Source organism: Sciurus vulgaris, assembly GCF_902686455.1.
Source record: "Sciurus vulgaris genome assembly, chromosome: 3".
In the NCBI taxonomy this organism is placed as follows: Eukaryota; Metazoa; Chordata; class Mammalia; order Rodentia; family Sciuridae; genus Sciurus; species Sciurus vulgaris.
The window spans coordinates 130,624,766-130,640,185 of record NC_136463.1 but is presented as its reverse complement, the minus strand read 5'-3'; positions in this window follow the sequence as shown (position 1 = coordinate 130,640,185).

The following is a 15,420-nucleotide window of genomic DNA, read 5'->3' as shown; positions in this document are numbered from 1 at the left end:
AGTAAAAAATAGGGATCAGGAATCAACCATTGTGATTCTGAGCCAAACCACTAGTGACGGCTTGACTCTTAGGAATTCATGTTAATTTTTTGTGTGTGGTGCTGAGGCTCAAAGCCAGGGGCTTGTGCATGCTAGACAAGTGCTGTACCACTGAGCTACACCCCGGCCCCCATGTTAGTCTTAAAGCAGCTTTATGCACAGGGGGCTTGAAGGTAGCTGGAGACGAAAGGTAGAAAGTGTTTTCTCCCACCACTGTGTTTGCAAGTTTACTTTTTACTTAAGATCAATTATATTAGATTAATAATAATTTGTATGAATAATAACTAATGTTCTAGGAGCACTTACTCTGTACCAGACACTGTGCTAAGTATGTTCCATGAATTGGGTTTTTAGTCCTCACAGCAACCCTATGGGATAGGAACCATTGTCATTCCCATTTTATGGAGGAAAAAATTGGAGTTTAGAGAGGCTGAGTGACTTATTTGAGCTCTCATAGCCAGCCAAGTGCAGGTCTGAAGTTTGAACCCAGGCAGTGCAACATTGACCTACATTTCAAATGTCTGCCATTACCCCAAGGGAACCCACCTGTGGTACAGTATGTCAACAAAATACATGAATGTTAGGGAGTATCATGGGCTGCATTGTGCAAACCTGCCCCCCCCCCCCCATTTATACATTAAATTCCTAATCCCAAGTACCTCAGAATGTGAACTAATTTATAGATAGGGTCATTCCAGAAGTAATTGAGTTAAAATGAAATCTTTAGGGTGGACTCTAATCCAGTATGACTGATATAAAATGTAAAAAGAGGAAGTTTGAACACAGCCATATATCCAAGGAGAAGGCCACATGAACATGAAGGCAGCCATCTTCAAGCCAAGGAGAGAGGCCCAGAACAGACCCTTCCTCTAGACAACTCAGAAAGGAACTTAGCCATTGATGCCCTGATTTTGGATTTCCAGATTCTAGAACTGTAGACAATAAACTTCTGTTGTTGAAACTACCTTGTCTGTGGCACATTATTATGACAGACCCCCCCAAATTAATACAGGGCTAAGACATCATTTGTGTGAACAAGTCTTAAAACAAGATTGGGCCTTTCAGTACTATTCTGGGGGGCCTGAACACACTCTTTATCCTCCTCCTCATAGAGAATGATTAAATGTAGAAAAGAGAGGTTTTTTGTTTTCAGGAATTTTGGACAAGCTGAAAATAAGGATAACCTAAAGACTTGGGATTAACAGTGCAATCATCTGGAAATGATAGTTCATGACAAGTAAGACTTGGTATGTAATGCAGTTAGGTTGTCTTTCCTGGCTTTCAAATAACTGGCTGCTTCAATATCAGACATTATGAGCCAAAATGAATTTCTGACTTTGTCTAAATACTTAATGCTGGTAGAATCGCTTGTCCTTAAAAAGATCTTTAGACACCCTCTGAACTGAAAAAAATTAAGCTTGAAGTGTTTTAATTATGATGAAAAATGTGTCCAGAATATGTCAAAAGGCTCAGATTGCATCAGATACACAGAGTTATTTTGGCATAAGTAATTCTGTGGAAAATTTGGTAAAATAATAAAAAAGCTTTCTTAAGGCAGAAGTCTTTAAAAAATTTCTCTGTAAATTTTATGACTGCAATTGCGGTGGCTGCTCATGTTATTTGCATACAAATAATTTATTTCCATAGCAATGAAGGGAGAGGTTTATTCTTCCTAAGTTTTTCCATCCTCCTCCCTCCACACTGGACACTGCTCTCAGCCCTCTGATGAGGAAGTCACTCCTAACCACCTTCCTGTCAGGTGATACCATGAGAGCCTGTGGTTTTCAGTGTGTCTTTATGAGACGTTATTTAATATTTATCTAATTGTGATAGTCTAGAGGGGCTTCAGCAAGAAAACGTTCTCCAGGAGTAGATCAAATTATTTGTTCTTTGATTAATGGTTATTGTTTTGAAATACTATACTAGATGAAATTCATAGATGAAAGCAATTCCTTAAAAAAAATCACCTACTATTACAGATGTCTTCAAATGAAATTAGTGACCAGAAGATATTTTCTCTTAGTTGTGATTTGAAAATACAGGGAGAACACATTTAATCATATGTAAATTATCATTGTGACAGTCATATTTGATGAGGAAGTACTATACAAGATAGTTTGTTGGACATGATAATTTTATCAGACACCTCATGTGTGCCACCTTAGATTCTCTGACCTTTGCCTGTCTCTCTAGAGTTCTGGTCCTCTTCTACTCTAAATGCCAAAATGACAACTCACTTTTTTTGGCTCCATGACATAAGACATGGGAGGGAGCTGGTAGGTAGTTCTTTTCTCTGCCCTCTGATGAGCTATTCCATAAGAAAGATTTCTGTACAGCCTATCCCAAAAGACTGAGTCTCTGTGACATGGCTAAATTGATAGCACAGTACCTTGAAACAGGTTTCTTTTTTGCCACTCACACTGATATGGGGTTGTATTTCCCAGTACAGCTTAGAACTTAGGCCTTGCCTCCTGTTTTTAGGATTATGAGAGTACCATAAATAATTAGTAAATTGAAATAATAAAAATTAAACCTGAGTTAAAAGGAGGTTTTAAAAAAGTTTTTAAAATTTTCTTTGTTCCAGAAGGACTTGAGCGGTATCTCTTGACCTGTTCACCTTATGACTGACTGCCTCTGGATTAGCAAGTATGGTGCCAAGAGAGAAATCAACAAATCAAAGCCTATTTTATTGATAGTAAAGGCTCTCCCGGATGACTCAGAAGAGGTCACATTTTCAAAAGACTGATTTAATACAGGAAGAAAAAGCTTGAATTATTTTTGGTAGAAAAGACCAGGTTGTGGTCCTGAAGCTCATCTTTTCCTTAGAGACATAACTCACTTCTAGATGAGTCATGGCTAACTCAGTACCTCCATGAGTAGGAAGAAAGTCCTTCCTATATTCTGACCTTCATTTATTTCTTGGTAAGAAAACAAAAATGTTTCTCTAGTGTCTATCTGATTTTAAAAGCTATGTGGAGTGTGTGTGAGGCTTGAAAGTTTGAAAATGTAAAGCTGTTCTATTAAAAAGACAAAGAAGAGAGAAAGGCATTTTAATGATATCTTTTTTGTTTCCACTCTCTTACCTTTAGTGACTGAGAATTGTTAGGAACTTACATAGTAAGTTAAGAAAAATTGGTTAAGACATTCAAGAAGTTAAAAAAAAATGATACCTAGCATCTGCTGTATATTTTAGTGAATGCCGGTACTCCGGGCCAAGACCTTTGTGCTCTTGGGAAGGCATGCAGGCATTATTACTATTTTTATTGTCATCACTGTTATTAATAATAAAAAAGATTGTTACAGAAATGAAAGTAAGGAGACACTGGCTATGCTGACCTGCATGAAACCTTTTGCAATTTAATGAAAAAAGACAAGAAGAGACATTTCAAGCATGACCCGTGTGTGTGTGTGTGTGTGTGTGTGTGTATGTGTGTGTGTGTGTGTGTGTGTGTGTGTGTGTGTGTGTATGAAATTGGGGCCAAGTAACTATATTTGTAGGCATATTTTTAAGGGATTATGAGGTCAACTATATCCAGAATAAATGAGGAAACTTATAAATTTATAAAATTTGACAACTGAAACTAATGAAAAGGAAAGGCTTGGTAAGAAACGTAAAGAAAAAAATCCTGAAATGCCTACTTTTATCAAGGTACATGTGGGGAAGATTTATTATAAATCAACTGATCAGACATATGACTCATATCCAGGGATGTTACTGGAACTGGCTATTTGGTTTTACCATCACTGGAGGTAATGCTTGATCTTTTCACTGACCATAAAGATGTTTCAAAGTCAATGACATAAGCTGTACTCAAAAGAGTGCACTGAGGCCACCTGAAGCAACAAACGTATTTAAGTATTTAGTCCAGCTAAGACATGGTGTTCTTCTGGATTGTAGCTTTGTTACGAGGGCAGAAATGCAAAACATAAAGTCATTAAAAATGAGGAAAGAAAGCAGTGAAGCATAAAGAACAGCAGCAAATCCATATTTAGTGGGAACAGGAAGAGATGGTGTGTTGCTTTGTGTTGGCAGAGATGGAATGAGCATGGATTCACATTCACCTGCATTGCAGTCATTTCTAGACTGTCCTCCTCAGACACAGCTGATCTGGATAGAGGTGGCATTCTCAAACTGCATCAGTGTGTTGAACCTTAAGTGCCATATGTGGGACAAAAAGGAGGGTCAGCTCTAAGCAACATTCCTGGCTTCAGGTTCATATAGGGGAGAAATAATAGGACTGTCCTAGTTTTGAGATTATGCACTGTTAACTATTCTAGTTATGGCCTATCAATATTTCCAGATGTCATAAAATGTATGTATGGTAAAGCTCCAATTTCACTTGAAGGAAATGTAACTAAAGCCAGCACTCTACAGCATAAGTAGCAATCAACCATGACGCTCAATGACTTATCTGTGGAATTAATAGGTGACACTTGGGGGAGATGATTCTTTTATGTCTTTTACTTTGTCAATTCCTTTGAACAATCGATAAATCCACTTTATTGACCATGAGTCTGGGGGCTGCCATTGTTGTAAATGTACCTTCCACAACTTGATTTTCTGTAATGTCAATTAGGAAAAACATAATGCCACAAAATGGTCCTTTGATCCTGGCATTTCATTTTAAAATTTGTCAAAATTAGTTATAATTCTGTAACTCTCACTTGTAAGTTATAGCAACTGCCCATTTTTCTTTTCTTTCTTTCTTCCCTTTTTTTTTTTTTTTATGTGCTTCATGGACCAGGCTTCCTCTTCTGACTTAGGACTACATACAACTCGCATTCAATTTAGGGGGAAGATGCAGTTACAAAGATTAGCCTCTGCCTTTCTTATATTGTCTTTATTTTTCATGTTATTGTTTCTGTTGTGAAGTACAATCCTAAAATCCTACATAAGTCATCAAAGCTGTTTTCAAATATGACTCCCATTAATCAGTCTCTTATTTCTCATTTCTAATATAGTAATTGCCACTGAGTCTAGTCCTTTAGTAGGTCCAAGGGCTTAAAACATGAGCATTTGTTAAAGGAAGAAGATAGCCTCAGATTCCTAGTGTTCTTCCTTAAAGTGTTCTTAAAAGAATCTGAAAGTTCATTTCCAGACGCCAAGTCTCTGGCAGAGATGATATTTATAGTCTAGAGATATCATAAATACTGTAGGTTTTTTAAACTCCACCTGAATGGTATCGGGTAGCAGGAGGCCAGGGTTGAAGAGAGGAAAAAACAATTCTTCTGAGAAAGATGTGGTAGTTTTTCCAATGTTTTGAAAGATTTTTTAAAAATTAACTTACAACTAACTCATTTCCATTGATAATTACCATGCACATCTATTACTCTCAGGAAAATCTGATAGAGGAGTTAGCTGCAAGTTATTCCAAGTTTTCTTGCTAAAAAAATAACAGAAGATTCAGGGGAATTCTGTATCTTACTAATGAACCTATTCGGGAACTAGATTTCTCAGAACAGATCTGAGATAATAGTTCCCAACTTGTTCCATGTGCTTTGTTGTACAGAGACTGACAGTGAAGTGATGTTAACAAGAGCTTGCAGAAAAGGAGATTAAACAACGGAAAAGATGGAAGACTAGAATGGGAATCTTTTGTATTATTTGATGTTTTTCCTGAGGCTAGAGTTGCTATAACACAACTGTGCCATTTCTTTGCTCTTTCTGAATACTGTATGTTATAGGTTGAACTGTGTCCCACAAGAAGATTTGTTGAAGTATGTTTTTTGAAATAGCACATTTACAGAGGTGATCGAATTAAAATGAAGTCATTAGGGTAGACCAATATGACAGAGAAATACAGCCTCCTGGAAAGAGGGACTGGCAAGGTGAAGGGCTATCATATTTGTCACACATCATATTTATGAGGTATTCACAGGTATGATCTTTTTTCATTCTTATGATACTCAGAAGGAAGTAGGGCAGGAATGCTTGTGTTTCTCCAGTTGGGGAAACTGAGGCTAAAAGAACCTCAGTAATATTCCAGAGGACATATAGTTAATTCAGGTGACACTCAGGTATCTTTCTCTGCATACATTTTAAACTTGAAAAAGAGATAGACAAATGTACATAATTTTGGTAGAAAATAGTCATTCCGACTCTAATAAATTGTTTTCTTTGTTAAGGTAAATAAAAAAGAACATGATAATAAACCTCTAAGTCTGTGGTACTTTCTTCCAGGAGCCCTAGGAAATTACTACACTGCACTTACATCAAACTTAGGAACTTTTAGTGTTTCTTTTAATCCTTTGCTATCTGTTGAAAAAAATGTTTGTTTTTTTTTTCCTACAGCTTCTAAAATGCCCCAACCCAATTCACCACCCTCTTTCGTCTACAGAGCTGTAGACAAATGGAAAGGAAATGTAGTCTCTGTTGAGAAGATTCTAACTTATTAGAAAGGCCAAACTGTGTAAGTGAAGTGAACTGCATGTGAATTGTGATGTAGATTACTTCACGTCAGGACTAGTAAAACCTTAGACCTTAAGACTCTCCCAGATGAAGGAATATTGACAGATCTTAACTATGGGGAGGGTGTTGCCATAATAACCAATTCAAAACAGAATATTGCTTTTCTCCAAAGAAGATTCAAAGAGGGAGTCAATAGCATTAACCTTCACATCAGCTAGTCCAAGATGAAATACTAGCTTGGGCATCGACTAATTGAGACTGTCTCATCCCTTGTGTTCTTGTGTTGGGAAATAACTTAGTTCAGTATCTTTAAGATTTATTCTCCTTGTACTTGTGCTGATCACATTCATTGAACTGTGGACTAGAGCCAAGAACTATATTTTCGAAGCTGTGCTGGTGATAGGCAGATTGTCTTTCAGTCTTTGGAGTTAGTCCCAAAATATTGAAGGGTTTCTTTATGGTGCTCAAGGGACATTTTCATTATTTTGTATTTTCTGTGATCAACTGAACCTTACCACTGCATGTGAATGCTTTTCTCAGACAGGTAGATTCTTTTAGTAAAAATTACTTAAAATGCAAGTATGCATGATTGATAGAAAATATGTGGACATTTAAGAAAAATATAAAATATACTTGGTAAAAATTGAAAATATAAATATTTCAATTTGACGTGTGTATATGTGTATACCCATATGCATATCTGTGTTTTAACTTCAGTTTATGCTTTTATACAGCGAGAATTGGACTTGTAGAAATCCATTTGCATTTTCTTGAGTACTTTATACTGTCATAGTCCTTTATCAGTTAGATATTGTTGACCCTCATCACTACTACTAGTAATGCTACCATTACCTCTACCCATTTAGTGGGTATTTTCTAAGTACCAGCAATGTGACAATTGCATTGTCTACATAGTCACATTTAATTCTTTCAACAACCCTATGAAGTATATGTATTTGTCTCTATTTCATGACTAGGACACTAAAGTTTAGAGATATTAAGTAGCTTGGAGTAGATGATCTGGATCTTTCTGATCCCAAAGCTTGTATCCATATCCATTCTGCAGTTCAGTGTACTATTGGAGGCAAAAAACAGTATATTCAGACAGGTAGAGACCCTACTCTGAGAGATCAATTTTAATTTGATAGAGATCAGTGCAGAACTGATATGCATTGAGGAAGCAGCAGAGTGCCCCTCGGTCTGCACAATGCTAAAGTGGCAACAATGGAGAGGCCATTCTTGGCACCAAACAACCAGCTTCCCCTTAGTGTGTACCTCATGCAGCCATAGGCAAAGACTGAGAACCCTGTATAGTACTGGAGTTTAACATCTGGAATAACACTTTAGGGTATCTGTAGGATATGTAGAATAGGCAGAAGAGGGCTGGCAAACTTGGAAGACTTTAGAAGGAGAGGAAATGGATGGGTTCAGAATAGAGGAAACTCTCTTGGCCACTTTTGGTGAACAAGGAGTATCATAAGTTAGTATAAGAAACCCTTATATGACTGTTTTAAAACATGATTTTTCTCAGGGAGAGATGAGGTATGTGTCTCTTCTTGAGTCTGGACAGGCTTGTTTTGGTCAAAGAGTTATACCATATCACTGAGGTTAGGTCACAAGACATTGCAGCTTCTGACGTTCATAGCTGCTCAATTCACAATAGCCAGATTGTGGAACCAACCTAGATGCCCTTCAATTTATGAATGGATAAAGAAACTGTGATATATATATATATATATATATATATATATATAAAAACTGTGATATATAAACTGTGATATATATATATATATATAAAATAGAATATTACTCAGCCATAAAGAATAATAAAATTATGTCATTTGCAGGCAAATAGATGAAATTGGAGGACATCATGCTAAGTGAGATAAGCCAATCTCAAAAAACCAAAGGATGAATGATCTCGCTGATAAGCGGATGATGACACATAATGGGGGGGGTAGGAGGGGAGCAAGAATGGAGGAAGTAGGGACTGTATAGAGGGAAAAGAGGGGTGGGAGAGGTGGGGGGGGAGGAAAAAATAACAGAATGAATCAAAAATTATTACCCTAGGTAAATGTATGATTACCCAAATGGTATGCCTCTACTTCATGTATAAACAGAGAAACAAGATGTATCCCATTTGTTTACAATAAAAATAAAATTAAAAAAAAGACATTGCAGCTTCTGCTTTGTCACTCTTGAGCCCTGAGATTGTAGATAATAAGTTCAACTGCTCTAAAGCTGCCATGTTTAAGAGTCCCATATAGATGGTCTGGTTGACAGACCTGGCTCAGTCTAGCCATCTTCCTTTTCCTATAAGCTGGCATGGGATCGAGGCCATCTGTTAGCTGCATACAGCATAGTGACCACCATCAATATCATGTGGAATAGATGAATTATCAGATTCCCAATAGAAAAAATCATGAAACGTAATAAATGGTTGTGGTTTCAAACCTTTGAATTTCAGAATAATTTGTTCCATAGCAATAGATTAGTAGAACCCCTAAGGATGAGATTCATGGTTTATTATTCCAGTAATGGACCTGGTAGAATAATTGCATGTAGAACTTTGGGGTGAGATCTTAAAGGGGTCTTTCTCAAAAGAGGAACTGTGAGATTTCAGACTATATTGATGCATAGTTTTATTGAACGATGCTGGCTGGATGGGAAAGTAGTCTACTAGACAAGGAATGGATTATGAAGGTAAACATGTAAGTACTGTGGTTTGGACTCCAGCTTTACATCTCCTACTGACTTGCTGTCAGAACTTGGGCAAGTCTTGCAGCCTTAGTAATGTTTGGTAATAATACCTGCCCTACTTACCACATAGGGAAGAAAATGTGGCCTTGAGAAAAATGTGAGCTACTATGCAAGAAAACAATTTAAAAAATACGAAACACCACATAGATTCATTACTTCTCTGTTCCTTCCTAGAGCTGCATTTCTACTGATGCTTAGCACTTATCACATTGTATTTTAAATAGGTGAGTGCATTAATCTCTTCTCTGCTCCTTCTACCTAGAATAGCTAAAAGTTCATAATGGGTGCTTAATAAATATTTGTTGAAAAATGCTTCTCAAAATTAACACTAAGGAAGACTGGAGAAAACTTAGAGATTATGCTTATTTAAAAAATAATGTTTCAGTATAAAAGATTTTAGATATAATCCATTGCCATTTATTTTAATTTTCTAATGCACTCAATAGAATACCACATATTTGAATTTGACAAATTTCATAAAACATCCAGATGAGGTTCTGTCATCTCGTGGTTGCAGTTGGTACAATACTTACTAGTTCTGCTTTAAAATTGCAAGAAGCTTGGTAGGAGGGAAAGATAGAGGGGAGAAATAAATATGTGCATTGTTTTCATGATTAATGAATACAGTACTGTCCAGAAAGTTTATGGCTTGGAAAATCAACTTGCTAGAAACATCGAATGTCCTTTACCAGCAGAGAAATGTCTTGGACGCTTTGAAGGAAGTTCATGAAGCAGCACTGTCTTAATCCAACTAAACAATCACTGTGAACTTCCACTGTGGAATACAGTGGAAGAAATGGCAAACATGTGCTCCTTTTCCCTGGGGAGTCTATAGTCCAGTGGGAACACATCACCACTTAGTTTGCAAACCTAGTTTGTGAAGCAGTGGAACCTCTCCAGTTCCTTTGCTGGAACTGAGGCAGAAAGTAAGTGGCCAGGCTATTAAGCAGTGAGAAGTCCAGCTCCAATAAAAACTGCACATGGGGCCATGAGAAAAGGCAAGAGATGAGACATTGCTTAGAGAACAAGGAAAGGAGGGAAGCCGGGCAGGCACAGACAAAACACAAATTGGAGGTAAAGTTGTGGAGAATATTCAAAAAGAAAGTTGATTTACTGAACAGGTACAGAGTCTTTTTCCTTGTCATCATTCCCTAAATAATAGCACATAACAACTATTTACATTGTGTTCATATTTTAAGTACTTTGGAGATGATTTAAAGTAGCAGGAGGCAGTGCATAGGTTTTATGCAGATATTGTGCCATCTTATATAAGGGACTTGAACATCCTCAGATTTTACTGTGTGTAGAAGGGTCCTAGAACAAATCCCCATGGGATGACTATACTTGGTTTTAAGAAACCCTCTATTTAACATGCAAAATTTCTTCATGCCAGAGAAAACAGTATAGTGGGATAGAAATGAGAATAAACTTTAAGTCATGAAGAACTGAGTTTCAACTCCAGATCTTCTACTTTTTTGCCCTGCGTAAGTTACTTAACCTCTGTGAGCTTTCCTAGCTTCATTCATAAAATGCCTTGGGGGTTTGTCATCAGATGTACCAAAAATGAGTTCAAAATAGCAGACAATGGTGGTTATTCTTTATAAGCCAGCACATCAAATACTCAAAACTCCTGTAGAACAGGTACTTTGGGAAGAAGGGATAATCTGAAGAGTAAAGAGGGGCCAGAGAGAAAGGTGGGCAGGCCTTCAACCTCTTGCCTGCATCAATTTGTCCAGAGCAGGGTGTCCATGAACTTGGAGAAGAGAAAAAACAAAAACAAAACAAACAAACAAACAACAACAACAAGAAAACCCAAAACAAAAGAAAACAAAAAACCCCTCAAGTCTCCACTTACTTGGAAGTCTAACTAAAATTTCACATTTCCTTTTATTATGTATAAATTCAGGAAGCTCCAGTACTATCAGCAGTGTCCATAAGTTTATCAGCGAAACTTAGATATTCTCATATCACATTTCAGTGGCTAAAGATATTTGAAAATATAATTTTTGCTAATTACTGCTTTACAGTTATGATAGTATTTCTACTGCCACTGATATTTTAATATGTTAATAAAAAGCACATGTATTATTATGCCACAGATTGGCTTTAAAAATATTTTGATAACAAACTGTCAAGATTCTTAGCCCTTTTGCAATCCCAGTCATTTGTTTTGTTTGTTCTGAGGAATCCATAGGTTTTACCAGATGACAAAAAGGGCCATGCACAGAAATTTTGTCTAGAGCAAAAAACATTGGTAATGATATCATATTGTATCCATATCCATTCTGCAGTTCAGTGTACTATTGGAGGCAAAAAACAGTATATTCAGACAGGTAGAGACCCTACTCTGATTTATAGAAGACTCTGGTCTTCTATAAATCAAGCAAAAGGAAAGGAAACATTCTCTATCTATATGTATGTATTTTTCCTTCCTCATTTTCCCATCCAGGGTGGTTGTTTTGGACAAAAAAGATAACTGCACCAGTGGAGTATATTACAAAGAGAAAGTTAAAAAGAAAGGTTGTCATTCTGTCTAACTTTGAATAGCACATCTATTTTTTATGAGTGGATACGAAATATTAAATTAGTCCTTTGGGAAAACTGAGAGGAAAACCAGTTTATTATTTTTTTCTGACACAGTTGATATATTCAATCTGATTGTTCTTGTCCCCCCAACTGTAAGATGGTCAAGATGTTTGCGAGGTGCTCTGCCTGGCATCCACAACTTCCAGCTACTTTTCTGGGTCTCTCAGGGATGTTTTATTCTGGAGAGCTCCAAATGACACACCGTATACCAGGAATTGTGGGTCCTCTCAAATACTATGATTTAGGACACAGTAAGGCAAGGTTAGGGGAATAGGGGTAGAACTGGATGCAGAGAGAGGTATAAATAGAAGAGACCAAGAAATTTCACCAGCAGTTTGACCTGGGAAGAATGAACTAGACTATAGTTTTCACATTTTTATGCTCATGTACTCCATAAAAGAATTTTGAAAGATTTTTTTGTGAGTTGACATCTAAACTTTTTTATCACAAATTTAAATAGTTTCCAAGTATATATTAGGTGATGTACTGAATATCATATCCATGATTAAAATATATTTCCATCTAAACTTTGGCGCTCCAGATTTAGCTCATTAAATTTATGGAGAGTGTCCATCATATAAATTAATTGGCAAAGCTAGTCCTTATTGTGAAACCATTCTGCCAATTTGGATTTCCTTTCTGTCAGAAAAAAAATCTTACTTCATTTTTTAATTCAAATGAATGTGTTATTATGCAACCCTTTGGAACTTTCTTGCTTCTGATTTCTAATTCTAAGAAATGAAGAAAGGGAACAAGGGAGAGAGGGAAGGAAGAAGGAAAGACAGCTGGTGCAGAGGCATGAGCTTTTAAATCTGCCTTCAATATTTCCTTCTGAGGCTCCTTTGCTTTTTTCTGCAAGACCTCTCCCTCAGCAGGAAGCCACGAAGTTTTCACATCGCTGAAAAATGAACCTGAAGTTTGGGGTGGGTGAAGACTGTGGTGGGTCTGCTTTTCTTTTGCAAAGTAGCAAAAGGACAATAGGAGAAAAAAAAGTTCTGTGGCACCATCTTAGGCAGATTACTTTCAGGGAAAGAGGATACTGGAGTTGAAGAGTTGATGGGTGATTTCTCAAAATACTCCCTGCCCTTGTATTTCTTGGAGTCTTTCTGCACAATGATACACGTCACTGCCCCACTGCCCGTTTGAAGACCCGTGAGCTAGTTCAAGTCCACCATGTTTGTTGCAACTTATCCCAATTGATCTTGAATTCATGAATTGAGTGGCTGAGTCCTGAACAACCTCCTAATCCTGAGCTCTTTAACCACTACTCTCACCACTGACCTGGGTAGCCATGTGGATTGAAACTTTGTGATCACCTGAAAATAACCAAGTTCAGTGAATTATTCTGTTTCATTGTAACCCACATTATTACCATTCTTTTTTGTTTCACAAAACATGACTGTCTTGGCTTTTTTCCCCCCTTAAAAAGCACTGCCTTTGTTCTCTAGTTCCACCAGGAAGGAGGGAATCACAACTGCTCATTTCCATGCAGTCCTAACCATTGACAGCAGTTTGGAGCAAACACCTGTTTCGAAGTAGAAAAGCTGAACAAATAGGTAGTTCTCTTTCTTGGGTTCTGAGTTCCATTTTCACACCTCACTGGAGTGGGAAGGGTTGCACCATCAGTACAAGATTGTTGGGCCAATTGCATTTCCCCCACAGGCAGGAATTTACATGGAAATTGCCACTCTGTGTTGTCAGGACTTTTCTAAACATTTCACTAAAGAATTATCCCTAACATGGGAGTTTGCCCTCTGGGCTGTGTCTCTATTGGAAAGTGAAATTCCTCCATGAGAAAGGACTTGCCTCAGTCTTCAGATCCAGAAATCACATGACATACCAGTAGATTTTATCGCTCTCCAGAGGTGTCTGTAAATATCGAAGTGCTGAGAGGGAGGGGAAGGTGGGGTACGGTTTTGATCTTTATAACTGGAGAAGTGTTAAAGGAGTTCTCTCATTTCTCACTCTCTGATATGGCGGAGGAGGACAGTGGGAGTGAGGTAGAACCCCTCAGTGTGGGCTGAAGGTGTGGATGCTGTTCTGGGGTGTGGACTCCTGTACCTCTGTGGGGAAAATGGAAAACTTGGGCAGGGTTTCAGCAGTGTGAACAAGTGGAGATGTTTTTGGTTTTTATTTTATTATATTTTTTTTGGTAAATCTGAGTCTATAGGGCAATTCTGTCTTGGTGCAGGATGGTCCTGTTTTTAACATCTTTGTCCTGTTAAATGATTAAAAATTGTGACAAACTCAGGATAGAGGGCCTTTGTTTAGGTGAAGAGTTGGTTTCTGAGGTGCTAGATAAATAGCTACCCAGTTTCCTCACAGAGCTTCCAGTGATTGCTTGGCTCCTCAGACAGGGTTAGTTGCCAGGAGGCCCTGCCAGCTTATTCAGAAGAGAAGTCTGAAGCTGTGAACTAAAGTTCCCAGAAGAAGTTACATCTATTAAAGATCCTGTAGATGGACTAGACATTGTGATTGTGGAGAGATGGAATGTTGTAGGTTGAAAGCCAGAATTATCTTTTGCTCTCTTAGGTCTTTTAGTAGCTATTTACCTTAACTTTCATATCTGACCTAACTGTTATGGTTTGGATGTGAGGTATACCCCCAAAGTTCACGTGTGAGACAATGCAAGAAGGTTCAGAGGAGAAATGATTGGGTTGTAAGAGTCTTAACCTAATCAGTGCATTAATTCCTGATGGGATTAACTGAGTGGAGGCAGGTGGGGTGTGGCTGGAGGAAGTGGTTCATTGGGGGCGTAGCTATGGAGTATATATTTGTATCTGGGTGAGCGGTGACTCTCTCTGCTTTCTGATCATTATATGAGCTGCTTCCCTCTACCACACTCTTCTACCATGATGTTCTGCCTTATCTTGAGCCCCAAGGAATGCAGCCAGACTTCTGTGGACTAAGACCTCTGAAACTGGGAACCCTTAAATAAACTTTTCCTTCTACAATTGTTCTGGTTGGGTCTTTTTAGTCACAGCAATAAAAAAGCTGACTAAAACACTAACATTCTCTTAACAGATAAGTTTCTCAGAATGCATTGCTAGGCTTAGCAGCTGTCTAACCCTACCAACCCCAAAGCTGAGATGCTATAGCATCTTAAACCTAGAGCTTTCCTACCTGTTTGTGGTCTGCTTACCTGATGCTCTCACCAAAGCAATTGATAAATGTATTGATTTATGATTTTCTTTTGTTCTGTGACTACAGATGTTCATGTAGCCTCTTCCACGGTGGAACATGTCACTCGGGGTAACTTAAATTCATAACCAGGGTCATTCATATTTGGCTCACAATACACTATTTTCTTATTTCCTTTAAAGCAGAGTCATTATTTTATATCAACCAAGTGAGAGTGGTTTTATAGTTGTGGGGTGGAGCTGGGGCCTGAGGATTGTGGAATAGTTGAACAGAGAAAGATGACAGGATTCTTTACTTCAAGATCTTAAAGTGAAAAGACAGCATATATATGAAGTGGTGTCAAATAGGAATAAATAATATATTCAATTCAAATATGAGCTATTGAAATATTAATACTTATAAAGTGCCTGCAGGGGACAAAGAAGTTTACTAGGTGCAAGGTTTAAAAGTTTTACTCACTTTGATTTTTTTTCTTAAATTACTTT